The sequence below is a fragment of the Pantherophis guttatus genome, chromosome 5, assembly GCF_059756535.1.
Source record: "Pantherophis guttatus breed Tessera chromosome 5, ASM5975653v1, whole genome shotgun sequence".
Taxonomy (NCBI): domain Eukaryota; kingdom Metazoa; phylum Chordata; class Lepidosauria; order Squamata; family Colubridae; genus Pantherophis; species Pantherophis guttatus.
Window position 1 is genome coordinate 58,223,935 of NC_142067.1, and position 19,967 is coordinate 58,243,901.

At 38.0% G+C, this 19,967-nt stretch overlaps 2 long non-coding RNA genes across 3 annotated transcripts in view; both read left to right on the forward strand.

The window, feature by feature from the left end:
• The window catches only part of LOC117669436 (uncharacterized), a 68,055-nt gene that overhangs the window by 37,236 nt on the left and 10,852 nt on the right, over window positions 1–19,967 (forward strand). The window lies entirely within an intron of this gene.
• Window positions 12,626–19,239, forward strand: LOC148113394 (uncharacterized). The gene is made up of 2 exons (XR_015734486.1): window positions 12,626–12,691; window positions 18,420–19,239. It is a non-coding gene; the product is annotated as an uncharacterized LOC148113394 (long non-coding RNA).

Sequence of the window (19,967 nt, forward strand, 5' to 3'; positions counted from 1 at the left end):
TCGGGCTTCAGGCAGGGGTGCAGCACAGAAACGACATTGGTCGCATTGGTGGATGATCTCTGGAGAGCTCGGGACAGGGGTTGCTCCTCTGTCCTGGTCCTATTAGATCTCTCAGTGGCTTTTGATACCATCGACCATGGTATCATGCTGCAGCGGTTGAGGGGGTTAGGAATAGGGGGCACCATTTTGCGGTGGTTCTCCTCCTTCCTCTCCGACCGCTCGCAGTTTGTGTTGGCAGTGGGGCAGAGGTCGACCTCGAGGTGCCTCGCATGGGGAGTGCCGCGAGGTCGGTCCTCTCACCCCTTCTGTTCAACACTTATGTGAAGCCGCTGGTGAGATCATCCGTGGTTTTGGGGTGAGAGTCCATCAGTAGGCTGATGACACTCAGCTGTACATCTCCACCCCAGACCACCCCAACGATGCCCTTGATGTGATGTCTCGCTGCCTGGAGGCCGTGTGGGTCTGGATGGGGAGAAATAGGCTCAGACTCAACCCTTCCAAGACCAAGTGGCTGTAGCTTCCAGCGTCCCGATATAGTCAGCTGGTGCCATCGCTGACTATTGGGGGTGAATCTCTTCCCCCCACGGAGAGGGCTCGCAATCTGGGTGTCCTCCTGGACGCATGGCTGTCTTTTGAAGAGCATATGATGGCCGTGGCCAGGAGGGCTTTTTATCAGGTTCGCCTGATTCGCCAGTTGCAGCCCTTTCTGGATGGGATGCCTTGCGCACAGTCACTCATGCCCTTGTCACCTCCTGGCTGGACTATTTTAATGCTCTCTACATGGGGCTCCCCTTGAAGAGCACTCGGAGGCTCCAACTGGTCCAGAATGCGGTGGTTATGGGCGCAGCCCGTTGTGCCCACGTGACACCCCTCCTGCACGAGACCACTGGAAGACTAGTGGTCTTCCGGGTGCGATTCAAGGTGTTGGTTACCACCTTTAAAGCGCTCCATGGCATAGGACCCAGGTACCTTCGAGACCGACTTCTGTCACCAGTAGCCTCCCACCGGCCAGTTCGCTCCCACAGACAACACTTAATGATAGTCATAGGGAAACAGTCAATATAAATCTTAAGGATACCAGCAACAAGGTTACAGTCATACAGTCATAAGTGGGAGGAGATGGGTGATAGGAACGATGAGAAGATTAATAGTAATGCAGACTTAGTAACTAGTTTGACAGTGTTGAGGGAATTATTTATTTAACAGAGTGATGGCATTCGGGAAAAAACTGTTCTTGTGTCTAGTTGTTCTGGTGGCCAGTGATCTATAGCGTCATTTTGAGGGTAGGAGTTGCAACAGTTTATGTCCAGGATGCGAGGGGTCTGTAAATATTTGCACAGCCCTCTTTTTGACTTGTGCAGTATACAGGTCCTCAATGGAAGGCAGGTTGGTAGTAATTGTTTTTTCTGCAGTTCTAATTATCCTCAAGTCTGTGTCTGTCTTGTTGGGTTGCAGAACCAAACCAGACAGTTATAGCGGTGCAGATGACAAACTCAGTAATTCCTCTGTAGAACTGTATCAGTTCTACAGTTGGGCAGTTTGAGCTTTGTGAGTTGGCGCAGAAAGAACATTCTTTGTTGTGTTTTTTGGATGACGTTTTTGATGTTAGCTGTCCATTTTAGATCTTGCGATATGGTAGAACCTAGAAATTTGAAGGTCTCTACTGTTGATACTGTGTTGTCTAGTATTGTGAGAGGTGGAAGTATGGAAGGGTTTCTCCTAAAGTCTACCACCATTTCTATGATTTTGAGTGTGTTCAGTTCCAGATTGTTCTGGTTGCACCACGAAGCTAGTTTTTCAACGTCCCAACTGTATGCAGATTCATCATTGTCTCAAATGAGACCCATCATTGTTGTGTCATCTATGGACTTCAGTAGTTTAACAGATGGATTGGTTGAGATGCAATCATTGGTATATAGAGAAGAGAAGAGAAGTGGAGAGAGCACACAGCCTTGTAGGACCCCTGTGCTAATTGTACAGGTATCTGATGTGATTCTGCTTAGCTTTACCTGCTGCTTCCTGTCTGTTAGGAAGCTTATGATCCATTTACAAGTGTGTTCAGGTACCACTAGCTGGTTTAGCCTAGTTAGAAGAATGTCTAGAATGATGGTGTTGAATCCTGAACTGAAATCTACAAAGATAACCCTTACATAGGTCTTTGGAGATTCAAGATGTTGTAGGATGTAGTGCAGAGCGTAATGGGATATATATCAAAGAATAAAAATGAATATGCGGTTTCCATAATAACATGTATTAGCTACTTTTAGTAAGTATTTAGAGAGTGAATTTATATAAATTATGACTAGTCACTAGATATGCTTGATATGTTGGTAATAAATCTTATGCATATTTACTCAGAAATATATTTGTTATATCCAATTCAAAAATACTTTTCTTATCACAATTATTTTAAAGCTAAGCATATAAGATGGGGGGGAATATGTTTTCCTATACTTTTACCTTGCTTTACTGAATTTATTTATATAAAATATTTTGTACCCCTACTTAACTCCATAAAAAGATGTATCAGACTTTCTTATGTTGTTCACTAAGGGCAGAAATATTTCCTGAGAAGAATACTAACACTGATCACTGCATTCAACTCAGTTGCCTGGAAGGATTCTACTCCATAGCAATCAGGGAATTTAGCGGCTTGGGCCACAGGTATATAAGCGCATATGAATTGTTACTAAGGTTCTTAAGCACTCTGCTTTGGTTGGGAACAAATTTTAGAGACAATGGTTTTCACCAAGCCTGTTAGTTATTGCTTGACAGAAGATCAAAGTAGATTGCCTTACTAGGATAGAAATGGAGGCACTCTGTTTGTGTATGTGTGTGTGTGTGTCTTTAATATGAGATGAAGAGCCAAAATGAACATTGTTTTTTGCATATTCCTCTATGTTGAAGTAACTTTCTGCTCCAGGGATCATGAATTGTTTTGGTTGGTGAACAGATTTGGAATTCTTGGAACCTGCTCAGTGGTGGGACTCAAATTTTTTTACTACCGGTCTGTGGGTGTGGCGTGGTGGGCGTGTCATGGCGTGGTGGGGGTGGCAGGGAAAGGATACTGTAAAATCTCCATTCCCTCCCCACTCCAGGGGAAGGTTACTGCAAAATCCCCATTTCCTCCCGATCAACTGGGACTCAGGAGGCAGAGAATAGATGGGAGTGGGGCCAGTCAGAGGTGGTATTTACTGGTTCTCCGAACTACTCAAAATTTCCACTACCGGTTCTCCAGAACTGGTCAGAACCTGCTGAATACCACCTCTGAACCTGCTTTAGGAGACAGATTTAAACAGAAGCACATAACACAGCAAGCATGATGATGACAAATCTCCAATCAACTGTTGGGATCCCCATGGGAAAAAACAGTGATGAGACTCCAAAATGTCCAAGTTACATGGCATTCAGTGCTAATCTGGGTTGAAGCTCCAAACTCAAAAGGCAATACTAAGGTCTTAACAAAACATGGTATAAAAACCTTGTTTTGATGATACGAGATTGCAGGATCGTTGACTGCATGGTTTATCTGTTTATCATGCAAACTGACAGAGTCCTGGGATGGGAATTACCAGTATATATATAAGTCAATACCAACCTAAACAATTTAAAGGTTTTTCTATAGCTATGTGAAGATCCCATCTTTTCTTCATCAAGAGTGAAAAACAAGCAAGCTAAACATATACTATAAGAATGAATTTTAAATTTCTAGAATCTTAATATGATGGAGAAATGAAAAGGTATCTCTATACTCTTTGAAATACAATGTTTTTTTTGCAATGCCACTACAGTGTTATCATATTCCAGGGGAATGTTATGCAGTAAAAAACTGTTCTATCTATTTCTAGTTATAAACTGCCACCTGCTGATGACTTTTATTTCCTTGGTCACTTGTATCAATTGCATTTGTATATCATTACCAGTCAGGTATAAAATTATAGTGCGAGCAGCAAACCTGAAATGTACCCTAGTTCAACAGCAATAAAATATGCTGAGGATTAAATAATTCTTAACTCTAGATATGCCATAAATCATGTATCCATAAGCTCAGCCAGAGGCAAGCTCTGTGTAATGGCATATATAAGTGGAAGCTGATGAAAATGAGCAGACAATCCAAAGTGGTAATAGGAATCTGGAACCTTTCAGTTCAGCTAGAAAGTGGGAGGACTGGGTTTCTTTTCTAACAATACTATTTTTTCCCTGTTTCCTCTGACTTTTCTGCTGAGTCTGCAGTTATTCCACATGGTAGCGTCACTTTATTGGTCCATGTGTACCATGAAAACAGAGAAAGAGGGAGTGAAAAACTTTCTTGCTAGGAATATACCCTTGTCCTAGATATTCAGGATGATGACAAGAAGATGAATCTGGGAAATGCCTGATTTAAGGAACCTGCTGTCTAAAACCTAATTTCCAGTACAGCCTTAGAAGGAATCTACTTTTAGAGAAAGTGAGTCTTCATGTGTGTCTCTATATCATTTCGTTGGTACAGCAATGTCTACAGAACTTCCCAGTTGTAGCAGAGGAACTGGATCAACTGTTCTCTCAAACTAGGTTAAAGCAACACCTTCTGGAAGACCAAGTAGTACAGGGCCAACTGGATCTCAAGGGAAGGCTATTCCAATGGGCAGATGCTGTGAAAGAGAAAGCATATCCCCTGGGTCCTACAAAAAGACATTGCTTCAGAGAGAACACAGCACACCCATCCTGTTGGATCTGGTAGAATAGACTGAAATCATTGGAAATGGGTGGTTCGGCAGATAAATTGGTCCTGTGATATCAGGACTTTAAAGGTGATAAACAGCACCTTGAATCACATCTGCAAACCTACTGGGCACCAGTGCAGCTAACACAGCAATGGGGCAAATTATAGGGGCAAATTTCAATATGCCTATAACTGTGTACCATTGCATTCCAAACCAGTTGAAGCTTTCAAATGCTTTTCAAGAGCAACCCCACATAGAATACATTGCAGTAACCCCACTGGGAAGAGACTAAGACAAAAGTGACCATGACCAGAGCTTCCCAATCCAAGAATGGGAGCAATTTGCATAAAATATGAATTTGTACAATTGCCCTCCTACCACAGCTACCATCTTGAGCAAGATTTGTGTGTTTAGGCAGACCCTGAGATTGCACACATCTCTTGCCAGAGATGGAAGGTCTCCAGATCCAGGAGACTGAAAAACTCATAGCCAGTCTACCTATGGTTGAGTTGCAGCCTGTTTCTCCTTCACCTCCAAGCACTAGTGAATAATCTTAATGGCATTGTTTGTAAAGACTGGGGTGGAGTTATAGCATATTGATGATACTTCGCCCAAAACCAATGGATGACCTCACCCAGATATTGAATCTAGCCGAGGCACCTCATGTGTCAGGTTTCTGGGGCTGGACTCAACATTGATTGGACCTGGACCTGGAAGAATGAGGAGATATTTGCAGAACTATGCCCCTGCTCCCAACCCCATGAACCAGTCTTGGATACTATGATCACTGGTATTGAAAACTGATCAGAGCCAAATGGATGTAGTGTTCCTAATATGGGCCTGCAAACTTCACAGATGCAGTCTTTGCCTCATAGAGAAATTACCCCAACAATTCAATCATTTCGGCTTTTCTTTTTTTTAATATCAGTTCCAGCTCTTTTTGAGATCCAGTGTCCAAATATCTCCATATCATTCAAAGTATCACAGCTTTATAAATTAATGTAAAGGCATGTTGATTTTGACAAATTTTTAATTCCCCTGCCTCCCATAACACTGATATTGATTTTGCCTTTTTTATTGGATGAAAGTTTCTATAAAAATTTTCATATAGTCCCTTTTCTGGTCAATTGCTAATGTAGATCCTATCAGTGTATATAATGTAGAACATTGCGATATTTTAACTTAATGTTGATAATAGGCTTATATAATATGAATAATTTTAATTTTTTACTTTGAACCACTATTCCTAACTTCGCCCAACATCTATGAACATGTTAAAATACAGATCTTTGGTGGAAAGTCTTTTGTTGTTGTTGTTCCTTGATTTTAAACCCGTTACAGATCTGAATAGAGATCTTTCCTCTTATTTCATGAGCATTAAATTTGCTCAGTTATTTATTTATTTATTTATTTATTTATTTATTTATTTATTTATTTATTTATTTATTTCTAAGGCTTTTCAGCTGTTAAATTCCATTGTTGTAAACAGCTTAGAAAATCCAATGTATTTCATTTCTCAGTCTCTTTTAAATTAATATCAGTTTGATTTCTGTAGCACTATGATTTTCTCATGGTCTTTAAATGTTTTAATCTATTCTATTAACTTGCATAATATTTCTTTGAAAAATTGAATTCTCTCCAAAAAATTCTTTGTGTGAAACAGAGCGTTTCTTTAAAGAAGGTATGTTGATTTTTTTTATCAAAATTCAACCCTTTGCATGACAAATTTGTCTTCAATTATTCTTTGTATTAATTTATCCAAAAGAAATAATTTTATATAATATTTAAAAATAGGGATCACACTGGAAACGTTTAGTTGGTTTGGACAAAAACTAACTGGATCATCAACAGTTAGAGTAGTATCTCATATTTCATATATAGCTCCATTAAAATTATTGAATAGATACTGGTATGAATAAGGACAAGAACTTTTCCTCTCTGTGTTTTCCAGAACTTCTCAGAAAAATATCAGTTAATTTGCTTAACATTGTTTGCAGTAGAAGCAAAATGAAAGAATAGGCCATCTACTAAGCTGCCAGGGCAATATATTATATCAGTGATCTTCATATTAAGTGAGCAATTTATCATGTGGTCTACATACCTGTTAACTGAAAATGTTTGCTACTTGCATAAATAAAATGTACTTATAAAGGTAACTTTGTGCCCCCCAAATTTCTGCTTAGGAACCATTTTCGCCTTCCCCTTGTACTGTGGTCAACAGCAGAAGGAGGAAGTGATGCTTATATATCACAGTGAAAAAAAGAATTGCTATATATTAAAAATGACACCAGGGCAATCCAACAATGGCATCAGATGGGATCACAAATCTTCTTGACCTAAAGCTTGGGGGAAGAGAACAGAAAAGGGGCAATAAAAAATTGCAAAGAGCTGTAGCAATTTCTCTATCATGAAGGCTACATTATAAGAGGCTGGATAGAAAAAAAGGCAAAGGGAATGTGACAGTGATATATAAAATTATAAATGTGGAGAAAAAGATAGATAGACTTTTCCCGCTCTCTACAGACTCTGAATCTGGGGATTATCCCAAAAAGCTAATAGTGAATGATTCATGTGCAGAACGCATTATCAAAGGCTACAAATTTGAATGGCCTTAAAAGTTTATTATGCTAATTCCTGCCGGATACAGCTATTCATTGATACTGGAAAGTATCTGTTTTCTTTTCAGTAATCCATATAATCATTTGATATGATTGCAGGAGAATATTAATGGCATTTGATTGTTCAAGGTAGAAACATAATGCTTGTTCCGGTAAGCTTCTGATGTGATCCAACACAGTTCTTATGTTCTTCTTTTATTTTTATAAAATAGAAAGAGCATAAGCAGCTAAACTTTCAGAGCTGTCACAACCATCCCTTCAAACCTACTACTTCTTTGATTCATATGTAGTATCTTTTTAATATTTTTGTTTACTTATTTCTGTGACATTGCATTCAGCCTAGCAATGCATTTATTTATTTATTTATTTATTTATTTATTTATTTATTTATTTATTTATTTATTTATGCTTTAAATTGGATGTCATTTATTGACTCATAATAGATTGAGATGGTGGGAAAGTATCCTTCTTGCAAATAATGTTACTAATTTGCATATTTTGTTTATGTACAATTATCATAAAATGTGTTTGCAATTTACATGAGAATTGTGATTACTAGCTTAGTTAGTGAATGTGTTATATTTCTCTCATTTTGCCATCTGTGCATGTTCCAGCTTTAGATTAAATATGGCAATTCTGAGGATGTCTTGGGAGCTAACAATTGCTGAGATCAAATCTCAGTTGATCAGTCCTATGATTTAGTGTTCAAAACCATTTCCCCAGAATACATGTATAGAGAAAAGAAGATCGGAAGAGTAATTCTAAAATGGCCAATTAGAAATAGTAGGAAATAGAAATAGAATAACAGAGTTGGAAGGGACCTTGGAGGTCTTCTAGTCCAACCACCTGCTTAGGCAGGAAACCCTAAACCACTTCAAACAAATGGTTATCCAATCTCTTCTTAAAAGCTTCCAGTGTTGGAGCATTTACAACTTCTGGAGGCAAGTTGTTCCACTGATTACTTGTTGTAATGCATTGCATTATGTAGAGGAGTTTCTCTATTTTTATACAGTAAGGCTGGATTTCTGAATGCAAACAATGCTATAGCTTTAAACATTATAGGTTTAATTGTGTGTTAAATTGTGTTGAATTAAATTAACCCCTGTGTTAAATTAAACATTTAATTTAACACAGGGGTCTCAAATTCAAATGATCAGAGTGCTACTCAAGGACAAGTTCATGAGCCTGAAGACTTTTTGTATGTTGTTACAAAAGTCTCTACAGTTAGTCCTTGACTTATGACCACAAATGGGTCCAGAATTTTTGGTCACTAAATGATACAGTTGTTAAGAAAATCATCACGTGACTGAACCAGATTTTATGACCATTTTTATTGCAAGGATTTGTTTAGCAAATCCTGCAATTGTTCAGCCAATCCAGTTGTTGACTTTACTTTGGTCAGAAGCTGACTGCGAAGGTAATAAATTGTGATCATGTGATTGCAGGATGATGCAATCATCATAAATACAAGCTGGTTGCCAAGCGTCCAAATTATGATCACATGACTGTGGAAATTGTACAACAGTTGTAACTTTGAGAATGGGTCAAAAGTCACTTTTTGCAGCATTGTCATAACTTTGAACCAACATTAAACAAATGGTCATAAATTGAGTATTACTTGTAGTGAGTCAAAATGAAAAAAAATATCATAGTATGCATAAACATACCTTTATTTTAACATCTTTTACTGAGAAGCAGAGCTTTTTGTGTTTCATTTTGTTTCATTAAGCAGCATTTTTCATTAAGCAAAACACAAAGACTGGGTTTTATTAATGGATTGATATGTAATATTTTTCAGGATTCTATCTAGAAGAGAGAAATCTAGGCAATCCAACCCACTAGGAGCTTTCCAAATCCTGCTTTTCTTGTCTCTCTTTGTCAATCTTAGGCACTTTGGCCTTTCTGAGCAACATCCTCAGTATTTGCAAAGGATCAGTGTGGTGTGTAAGGAAATTTCACAGGAAATTTGGAGGGCCACCTGCAGCCCCTGAATTGCAAGACTGAAATCCTGGAGTATCTGGGGCAGGGGTCAGCAACCTGAAGCTCTGGAGCTGCATGTGGCTCTTTCACCCCTCTGCTGTGGCTCCCTGTCATTCATGCGTCACAACTGCCAATGTGTGACACCCGCCGACATGCGATTTATTGAGCTTTTCAACCCCCAGTAGGCCAACCATGGATAAATCCAAGAAAAGAAAAGTTTCAGAAGAAAAGAGAACCTTTAATTCAACTACATATGCTAGTTTTGTGGCTGCTCAAGAAATAGTCAGGCACAGGAAGGGTCTTGTGGCTCCTGATGTTTTCTTTTCTGTGGGAAATGGGTCCAAATGGCTCTTTGAGTGTTTAAGGTTGCAGACCCCTGATCTGGGGCCTTATACCTTATCCAGTAAAAGAGATGAATGTTTTCACAGTTACATAAAGAATTCCAAGTATGATTTGTGACTAAGGCAAAGTCTTAAGTCTTTTCAGAATGATAATGATACATCATTATTAATTATGTGCCATATAATACATGTTTCTTATCCAGGTATCAGAAATTAGAATTATACTTGCCTAAGGCTTGGAGGTTTGGCTACAAATACACACAGGAAATAAATGAATATTTCCCCACCTCCACCCGTCATCTATTGACAGCATTCCTGATGTTTTCTGTCACACCAGGTTGTAACTTCCTTTTGTTACAAAGCTTCAGCATTACTGAAGCAAGAAGTGGCCTGGAACTGGTATAGAAGAAGATGGTCAGTGACAGTGTTGCCTGTCTGACTAGGTCCTGAGGATTTGAAGACCCTCCTGGTAATGTTCTTAGAATTAAAGCAACTGTCCTCTGCATGTCTCCCCAGAAGTAAGTCCTACAGGTTCATCTCTGGCAAAGGGTGTCTGATTGCAATCTTATATGTGGCAATCATGTTGGTTCCACCTTTATGTATTTAATCTTTTATGGCACAATATGGGTTTCAGGAATGTTGCAACAATACAAAATAGAAAAGCACAGATCAGTGTGAAAGCATCTTTTCAAAGATCATGTAATGTGCATTGCTGTCCCGGCACTGAATTGACTCTAGTCAGAGTCCAGAGTCCAGATCAACCCTTCTTAATATTTGTCTTGTGATTTAATCTTCAATGAACACAAACTGCTCTCTGCTTTGATGTTGTTCCTGTCAGCTTTGGAAGCTATTTCCCCATGCATGCATTTACTTCTTTACCATTTTAATCACTTTATTTTAATATCTGTAAGAACTTTAAATGTCAGGAGAATGGAAACACTTACTGTACAGCAGGCTGGAAACTTGAATATCAGTAATTACATTTGCCAAGGAAAAGCACATGCCTCAGATAGTAGGTTACAATAGTACAGTTACGTCCTTTTTATCAGGAGACTATTTACACCAAATTGAAGCAACAGATCAAAGATAAAGACTTTTTTCCACATGTAATTGAACAACAATTCCTAATACATCCAAGCAAAATCATCTTCTTTCTCAGAGAAGTTGGAACAAGAAGGGTCTGTGGGAATTATGGATAATATCAGGGAAGTATTGGTAAACCATGACAAATAGTGTTTACGTTATTTGGTCCAAACATACCCATGGACTTGAGTCTACAAGGCAGATTGGCTTAGAAGTAAGACTCCAACTGCAGATCATTGTGGGCTACAAACTGCCACATTTCACAGCGTATTTCCCAAGATAAATACAGTTTTACATCAGTTTTCCTGAATTTGATTCCTTTTGGACTTGTTGAATTGCTGTCTCCATCATTCCCCTCTTTCCAATATATCTTCAGAGCACCAGTATAGACTGTTCTTGAACAATCTGTTGAATTCATTTGATAAAAAAGTTTCTGAATTGAAATTCAGACAATTATTTTTAACAGGCCTTAAGTTAGCACCTTAGCGATCAGTACTTTCCAAATTTACTTTCCATTTCCTGTTTGTGCACATATTTCTGTTAAAATATTTTTAATATAAAAATGTAAAGAGAACAGCAGAAGGCCATCAATTTGGCAGTACACTCAGAATATTTTAACTAATGGACATGTTTTGGAAGCATAGCAGGGGAAAAAGTATACTTTCTGTTTTTACTTTAGAAAGAAGTAAAAATTAAATTAAGAAAATATTGAGACAAAGTAAAAATGGCAACAACAAATGTCTTCCTCCACTTCAGAGAAAGGAAAAGGAGACAGTTTAAGTTTAGAAAAGGAAGCATAAAAGAAAATTAAAACTATGTAATTAATAAATTTAAAACACACAGTACGAATATATTTTTAAAATGTAATAGAACTCAAGAAGGGGGAAGTAGGCTGGTCAAGTCCAAAATATTGGTCTGTATTCTGGAGCATATGGGCGTCAGCAGATATTGTATTCATTTCACCAGTTCCTAGGGAGGAGGTGGCCTAATATTTCATGGCCATCCTCAGATTTGGGGTGGGAGGACTACACTACCAGGAAAATACACATCTACCACAGATTCCCCTTTAAAACATACCTGTGTTTGACTTGGACTGTTTTGAATCATTATACTCTTGTTTCTCCCACACACAACAGACAAAGGGAAGAAAGGTGGGGAGAACTTGAGAAGAGTTTCTCTGTTTCTGTCCTGCCTTTGTTGACTGGGAACAAATGACACATAAAATTGCTTTGGTGTTCAGTTCTTTTATGGTTCATCGCACAGTCCTTCCCAAGGAACTGGCATAGGCAGATGTGGTTGTTTGATGATCTTATAGGTATAATCATAGGATGTAAGCTTTCTGAACAAAGCTGCCTTTTGCAATTGACTTATGGTGAATATGTCAATGCTGATGGTATTCAAGTGGTGCTCCAGTTGGATTGCACCCAAGGCATCTATTGGTACTACCTTTGCTTTCTTTTCCCACAGTCATTTTTTTCTATTTGCAGATGTTTGTATTTTGTTATCTTCTCCAGTTCCTTCTCTTCTATTCTGCTGTCTCTAGGTATTACCATGTCCATTGTCCATGCTTTTTGTCTTTTTTATTAACAATTGTTAAGTCTGCTGTGTTATGCAGCAGAGTGCCTATCTGTCTGAATTCTAAAGTCTCAGAGCATTTTAGCTTCTTCATTTTCTATTACTATCTCATTATTATTTTTATTTTTATTATTTTATTTTTTAAAGCAACTGTTGTGCAAATGTGTGGGTGGGTGATGGGGGTTGTTAGCCATTTCTTCATCCTTGGTATGGAATGAGGAGAGGGGGAATCTGAGTAAAGTTTTGTTGTTTTCTTTCTCTATAGACAGACTTCAACAGCTTGCTTAGAATCTAGAAGCTAGCTCCTGTAGCAACGTGCAACCATGGTTACAGCTACTGGGAAAAGCATCTGGCTGCAAAATTGTCAGGGTGCTATTCCATTATCAACTAAGTGAGTAGAAGACTTCTAAATGCAGCAGAGACCTATTTGCTTGGTAGATTTGCAGCTACTCCTTTATTGCAACTGCTCAGGTTTTGGTTTTGTTTCGGTTTTGTATGTTTGTGCTTTGTGGAGTCCTTTGTGCTCTCTGAGTTTGGTGATGTTATCTAGTCAGGTAAGAAAATGCCTGCAAGCAAATGACCAAGCTCAAAGAGCACCAGGGACTTCACAGTTCAACCCTGAGGTATATATATTTTCTTCTACTGTTTGTGCTTGTTTTGCAAATATAACATAAATATACACCATGTGTTTAGCAAATACAGTTGGGGTGCATTAGCACTTTTTGCATGGAGGCCAGGGGTTGTTGCTTCAAAACCTGCTGCAGCTTAAGGCAGACACTGTCTTTTCTTGCATTCTCTGACTGATTAGGTGGCAAGAGAACACTGATTGGCCTATGATGTCTCCTGCCTGTGATCTGAATGTTGTGTCAACTGAAGTGAATACTGTCATGGGTTGGCTTTCAACTAATGAGTGATAGATTATGAAGTGGAAACATTGTGGTACGAAAATGTCCTGAGTTCTTATACCACTGAACTTTCCTACCTTGTTTTTCTGACCAAAAAAACATTAGGGGATTCCTTGTGACAAGTGATTTATGCTGCTTTTGTTTGAAGGAGAGTTGCTGTAATCTGCTTATCCCTCTGTTGAGAATAGAAACAGATCCCTTCCACAAAGAGCTCTATAGAGTAGACCAGTTTGCTTTTTGATCCTGGACTAGATACTTGTGCAACCCAAAATACGAATATGAAGACTAATTCCCACCATAAGGAATGAAATATACAGTGCATATCATACTATTTTCAGTGACTGGAACAGGATTGATGGGATGCAAAGGTCAATATTGGAAAATTTTAGAGGAAGAAAAAAAGTATTGTAAATTATAGTACAAGCAGTATAAAGATCTAATAACGAATGCAGTCAAAGATGCCAATACAGGTAGTCCTTGGGTTATGATGGCAATTAGGATTCAGATTGCTGTCACTAGGCAGTATCACTGACTGCATCACTTAGCAATGGCAATTCAGGCACTCCTGGTTGCCATTGTAACCCCAAGATACTTAGATTATTAAGCAGAAAGCAGAGGGGATCCTAGGTAAGGAGGCAGAGGTGTCGCAGGAGACCTGGAAGGTCTGGTGCAGGCCACATATGAGCTGGGGGAAGGTGGCTGCAATACAGCACAGGCAAAGAGAGGTCAAGGGAAGAAGGATGAAGCATGGTGCAAGTGCTACAAAGTCAAGGAAAAGAAGGTGTAGTAGGGCATAAGGTGAGATACTTAGCAGAAAGACTTGCAACCTTCCCTGCTGGATCTCCCATTGACTTGTTTGTGGAAAGTGGGCAGGGAAGGTAACCAATGATGATCTCATGACCACAGGATGCTGCATCCACTGTAAGTGCAGACTGGTGCTAAGCGCTCAAATTGCAATCATATGACCATAGGGATGCCACGATAACTAAAATTTTGAGGACTAAGTATAAGTACCACTTATTCAGGCCTGTTGCAATTTCAAAGACTTGCTTAACAAATGGTTGATAAGCAAGGATTACCTGTAACTGAAATGACATAGCATAATGTCTACTTTCTATGAAAGTATGAAAGATGGTGACTAAATTCTATAAAAGAAAATAATGTAAAAGAATGTATCAGAAGATGATTTATCATGTATTTCAAACTAACACAGATTAAACCTTCATTACAAATAATGTATAAAGAAACAGAAATAACAGGTTAAAGGTTGAAAATTAAAAAATACACATCACACGGTTCCAATTTGAGGAAAGTATTCCAAGGCATCACTGCTATGAAGGTAATTTTTATGTTCTGTTCTTGGAAGTTGAAGAAATTGGACAAAGATCTTGGAGAAAAGCTTTAATATTTAGACAGATTTATGTTGCAGAATGGAAAACTTTGTGTTCACATATCCTCAGCCATACATTATTTAATTCACAGGTATAATACCATGGGAAATTAATATTATGAATGGTTCTAGGAATACAGTGAGAATAGTCAGTGTTGCTGTTTTAACACTAGTGAGAAGTATTCCTTTTGCATGACAGAGTTACCTATCTAGTTGCTGCTATTTGTAAAGTTTTGTGCTTCTATTTGAAAGTTTTAGGATAGTTTTGTCTACATTATTGTAAACAAAGCAAGAAGAACCATAATCAGACTATGCCTTATTAGGATAGATCATAAGAAGAGATTTCAGGCCACTAGACCATCAATGAATCTTGGTGATCTGATAAGAACAGTGTATTTCAAGCATTAATTGCTGATTTTATTTATTTTGAAAATATTGTATGGCCATCCATCTTAAAGCGCAACTTTGGGTGGCTCACAACAACAATGATGCATGCTGGATAAATGAGAAAGCCAAAAAGAAGTTCATTGATTATAGAAACATTTTCATTATATTGATAAAATTGTGGGATATGTTTAGAAAAATGGGAATCCCAGAACATCTTGTCCTCATGCAAAACGCCACAGTATGAACCGACCAAGCTGAAATAGACTGGCTCGATTGATCAAGAAGTGAGACCTGGGTACATATTTTCTTCTTATTTATTCTACCTATATGCTGGTTTGAAAGAAGATGAGTACAGTTTTTAAGTTGTAGGAAGAAATATCAGCAACTTGCACTATGCTGTTATATAGTGCTACTTTGATAGATGAATATGGAAACGATCTGCAAGCTCTAGTAATGCAACTCAAGAACCGCAGTGAAAAATGGGATTAAGATTAAATATAAAGTAGATCAAACTAATGACAAGTGCAGTAACCAGTTTGGAAGTGGTAGATAGCTTCTTCCTTTCAGGTTCAACAGTCAATAGTGAAGGAACCAACAATAAAAAAATATGTTTCAGACAAGCCACGAAGGCCTTAGGGTAGCCACGAAGGCCTTAAAAATGATATTCTGATGCTGGGATATATCTATGCCTATAAAAGGTCAGAACTCTGCTGGCAATAGTTTTCTCCATGACTCTCTGTAGAAGCAAAAATTCTATTTTGAAGAAGCAAGATGAAATAAGTATTGACACACTTGAACTTTGGCAATGGAGAAGGCTCCTAAGAAAATAATGGATAGCAAGAAAAAAAAAAAAACCCAAATGATCATCAAACAAATCTCAGTCAAGGCACAAAATGACCAAGCTCAAATTATTATACTTCAGACACATTATGCAAATACCTAACTTTCTGGAGAAGTCTACAATGCTGGAAAGCTGGAAGCAAAGGGGATGAACAACAATAATTTCAATTTCAGCAGCAATAGTGCATCATTGGAAGATCTGAAGGACCAGGTTGGGGACAGATCATCCTAGAGGAAATGTGCCCACCTAGGATTCTTGATAAGAATTAACACTGACTTGAGAGCACATAATTAGTCAGTGTCCGGCATGCAGTAGTTACATTAATATGTTATAGATTTAAAAAGTCAGGAAAAACTGTGGTGGGAAAGTGGTGCCCTTCAGAGGTACTGGAATAATATCCCATCATCCATAGCCAACATATCCAGGCACTAGAAAATGCCAGATTACAAGGAGAATTTAATAACAGGTGAACTACTACCTATTTTTTTATACAGAAAGTGCAGTTAGTAATAACATTCCTGTTTTCCGCTGAGCATGTATTTACTTACTAAGTAAAAGTAAATGAAAGATTGAGGTGGCGACAATGATAAGCAGCAAATCTGTTTGATCAGTTGGGAGCCAAACTATGTTGACTTATGCTTTGAAGAAGCCGATTTCAAAGTGCTCACAGGAAACTCTCCAGCAGATAAACTTTGTCCTTCAAGGTTCATCCCAAACACCATTCAGCTTTTTGCACTTTGTTATCTGATCATTTTCTTTTATGATTCCAGTTCCACAAAATGCTCCCAATAAAAAGGACAATGATAAAACCAAGAGGTGACTTCTTGCATTGGCCATGAACTAGGTTCTTAGACAGGATAAATTTGCAAGCGCAGAAGCTATTAAGATAATTCTAAAAGTGCACATAATTTTACAGGTTACTAATTTTAATTAGTAAAAATAGGAAGCATTCTTTGTGTCTATTTGAACTTTAAATTAATATATATTATAGAGTTTATTATAGAGATATAATATAGAGCCAATTTGGTGTAGTGGTTTAGGTGCTGACCTAATAACTAGGAGACGATTTGTTCTAATCCCTGGTTAGACATGAAAGCCAGCTGGGTGACTTTGGGCCAGATACTCTCTCTCAGCCCAAACAACTGCACAGGGTGGTTATTCTGGAGAAAAAGAAAAGGATGAAGGAGTATTGTATATGTTTGCTATCTTGAGTTATTTAAAAAACAAAGGCAGGATAAAAATCTAATCTAATCTAATCTATCAATAAATAAATAGCTAATTTTAAGAGGGGAGGACATTATATCATTTACCATCAAATTACACAAACATCAAATAATTATATCCTGGAACATAAGATCATAAACAAGTCCTTTTACTAGGTGAACAAGTTTTAAAACTGTTCAATAGATCTACTTGGTGGCTATCCTCACTGAGTTAAATAGAACAATATGTACAGGCCACCTTGTATAGAACTTCAAAATGCTTAACTATAAATAATTGATCTAGACCTGTCAATTGTGGACTGCAATCATCCAGGAGACCATTAGATGGCATCAAAGAGATATACAGGTAGTCTTTGACTTACAACGGTTCATTTAGTGATTGTTCAAAGTTACAATGTCACTGAAAAAAGTGACTTATTGCCATTTTTCACACTTATGACTGTTGCAGCATCCCCCATGGTCACATGATCAAAATTCAACTGTCCTGGGTGATGTGATCACCTTTTGTGACCTTCTGACAAACAAAGTCAATGAGGAAGATTGACTTTGTTTCATTCAGATTCATTAAACAACCCTGTTACTAACGTAACAACTGCAGTGATTCACTTAGGAATTGTGGCAAGAAAGATCACAAAATGGGGGGAAACTCACTTAACAAATGTTTCACTTAGCAACATAAATTTTGGGTTCAATTATGATCATAACTCGAGGGTTGCTTGTAATTCTGTTTGTTGCCATCTAATGATCATTCGGCTGTTTGTGGTCCAAATCTCATAGTCCTGCTAGTGACTAAGTGATAAACCAGAACAAATTCCTAGAAAAGAATCTTTTTGGCTGGGTATAAAAATTCTTTGTGTATCGTTATCTCTAACTGTGTGCATGCTGCAAGAACAACATCTTCCTTTTAACAGAGAAAACTGGCTGATGAAAGACAATGAGGATTGGCAACAGCAGAACAAAAAGTGAATTATATCATAAGGTGCTAATACTAAGAATTCCTAATTACATTCCCTCTCTCTATCTCTTTAGAAGTAGTTACCCTTCCTCCAAGGCCTCACACACTTTCCCACGCTCATAACTGTGCCAGTTATAAATGTGTGGGAGTCCTGCAGTTTCGATCAGTAAGGTAGACTGAGTTTCTGCTTGTTTGACTGCATACCTTTGAGCTCTATCAGCATGCAGTGGAACAGTAGAATTCCAAGCATTTTTCTCATAGCATCAGCGGCAAAACAAATGCCAGGGACCTGCTGTCCTGCCAAGACTTCTGCCTTTACCTTTTCTTTGCAAGTCAAAGGTTAGACCTATGTATGTAAATTCTCTGCTACGTGCCAAGTAATCTGACCTTCTGGTTTTCATTCTTTTGATTGTTTCAGGTACTCTGCCTCCAAGAGAAGAAACTGTTTTGGTCAGTTAAAAAAAGAGTGAAAGGAGAAGAGACCCTCAGTTCTCTGTCCAGATTTGTAGCATTTGAAAAAGGCAAGGAGTTTCTAATTCCCACACAGATTGCAAAACAGAGACATTAGTGAAAGGGAGGTGCCTTTGGATGTGGCTGTTTGGTTAATGAGCTGTGAGCTGTATGTCCCTATGTACCCACAAATACTTCTTCTCACTTAAGTACACACCTAAGTTTACGTGGGCCAATGTAAATTATCAATAATGCTTGTTTGACATTAAATACCATTACTTGGGAACCTTAGGGTCATTGGTCACAATTTTGCCCATAGTTCAATTGTATGACGTTAATGACTTGAAGATTACAATTATTTTGTGATATGTTAAATAAGCATTCTAGTGTGTGAAGTGTCCCATTGGACTTTACATGATATTTTGCAGCTTGATGTCAAGGACCTTCCCTGTCACTGTACCTGTTGTTTGGAAGAGTTTCTCCCTTGAGATCCATATGTCCCCCACCTTGTCCATTTTTAAGTAGCTTTTAAAAACCTGCTTTTCCTCCAGGCTTAGAGTAAGTTTCTTTGTTTGGGTCCTCTGTTAATTGGGGATCATTTGGGGGTGCTAGTTTTTGCAGTTTCCCACATAAAATGGCTGAGTTTTTATATAATGTTATCTGTTGTCTTATATATAACATGTTACTTTTTTAAAAAAAAAATTGTGAAGTTGCCTAACCTGTATTGGAATTGGGTGGTCTAAAAAATTCTGAGTAAAAAACAAACCTTTGAAGAAGGCAATTGCAAATCAGTTCTGAATTGCTTCTAACAAAGCTTTGCGACCGTTTCTTTTAAATCGAATCAAGAGTGAGACTCGAAAAGTTTATATAATTATACAGCTGTGTAAACTTTTAGGCACTTTTGGTTAAATTTTATATCTGAGAATATTTCTGCTAGAATTTACCCCAACCTGATTAGATCTGCAAAATGGAACACACCAATACTACAAAATGATTTGCTGAACATTTACTTGATACTGAAGTAGTTGTCCACTGGGGCATTGCTTGTACAACAGTAATCTGTATGGGAGAGTTGCCAAAAGGAAATTCTTGGTTAACCTCCTCACAAAAATCATTAGGTAAAGCAAAACTTTGGTAAGTCTACAATGTTTGGGAAAAAGGATTTTGCACTGATGAAAGAAAAGTGGAACTCTTCAGTCATAACCACATTTGGAGAAAAAAGGGTGAAGCATTTTAAGAAAAAAATATATTCCATTCGTTGGGTATGTGGGTGGCTCTGTTATGCTTTGGGTTTGTGTGGTGGCCATTGCCACAGGAAATAATACGGTGTGGATGAAAGTAAGAGTGGATTCTACTAAATATATGAACATGTCTCAGAAGCTAATGACCCAGTGTCAGTGAAGAAATTGAAATTGGATATTTCACCATGAAAATAATTCAAAACATATCTCAAATCAATCATGAAATACTTAACAGAGAAAAAAGGTTTTGGAAAGCCTTTATGCTCCCCATTACT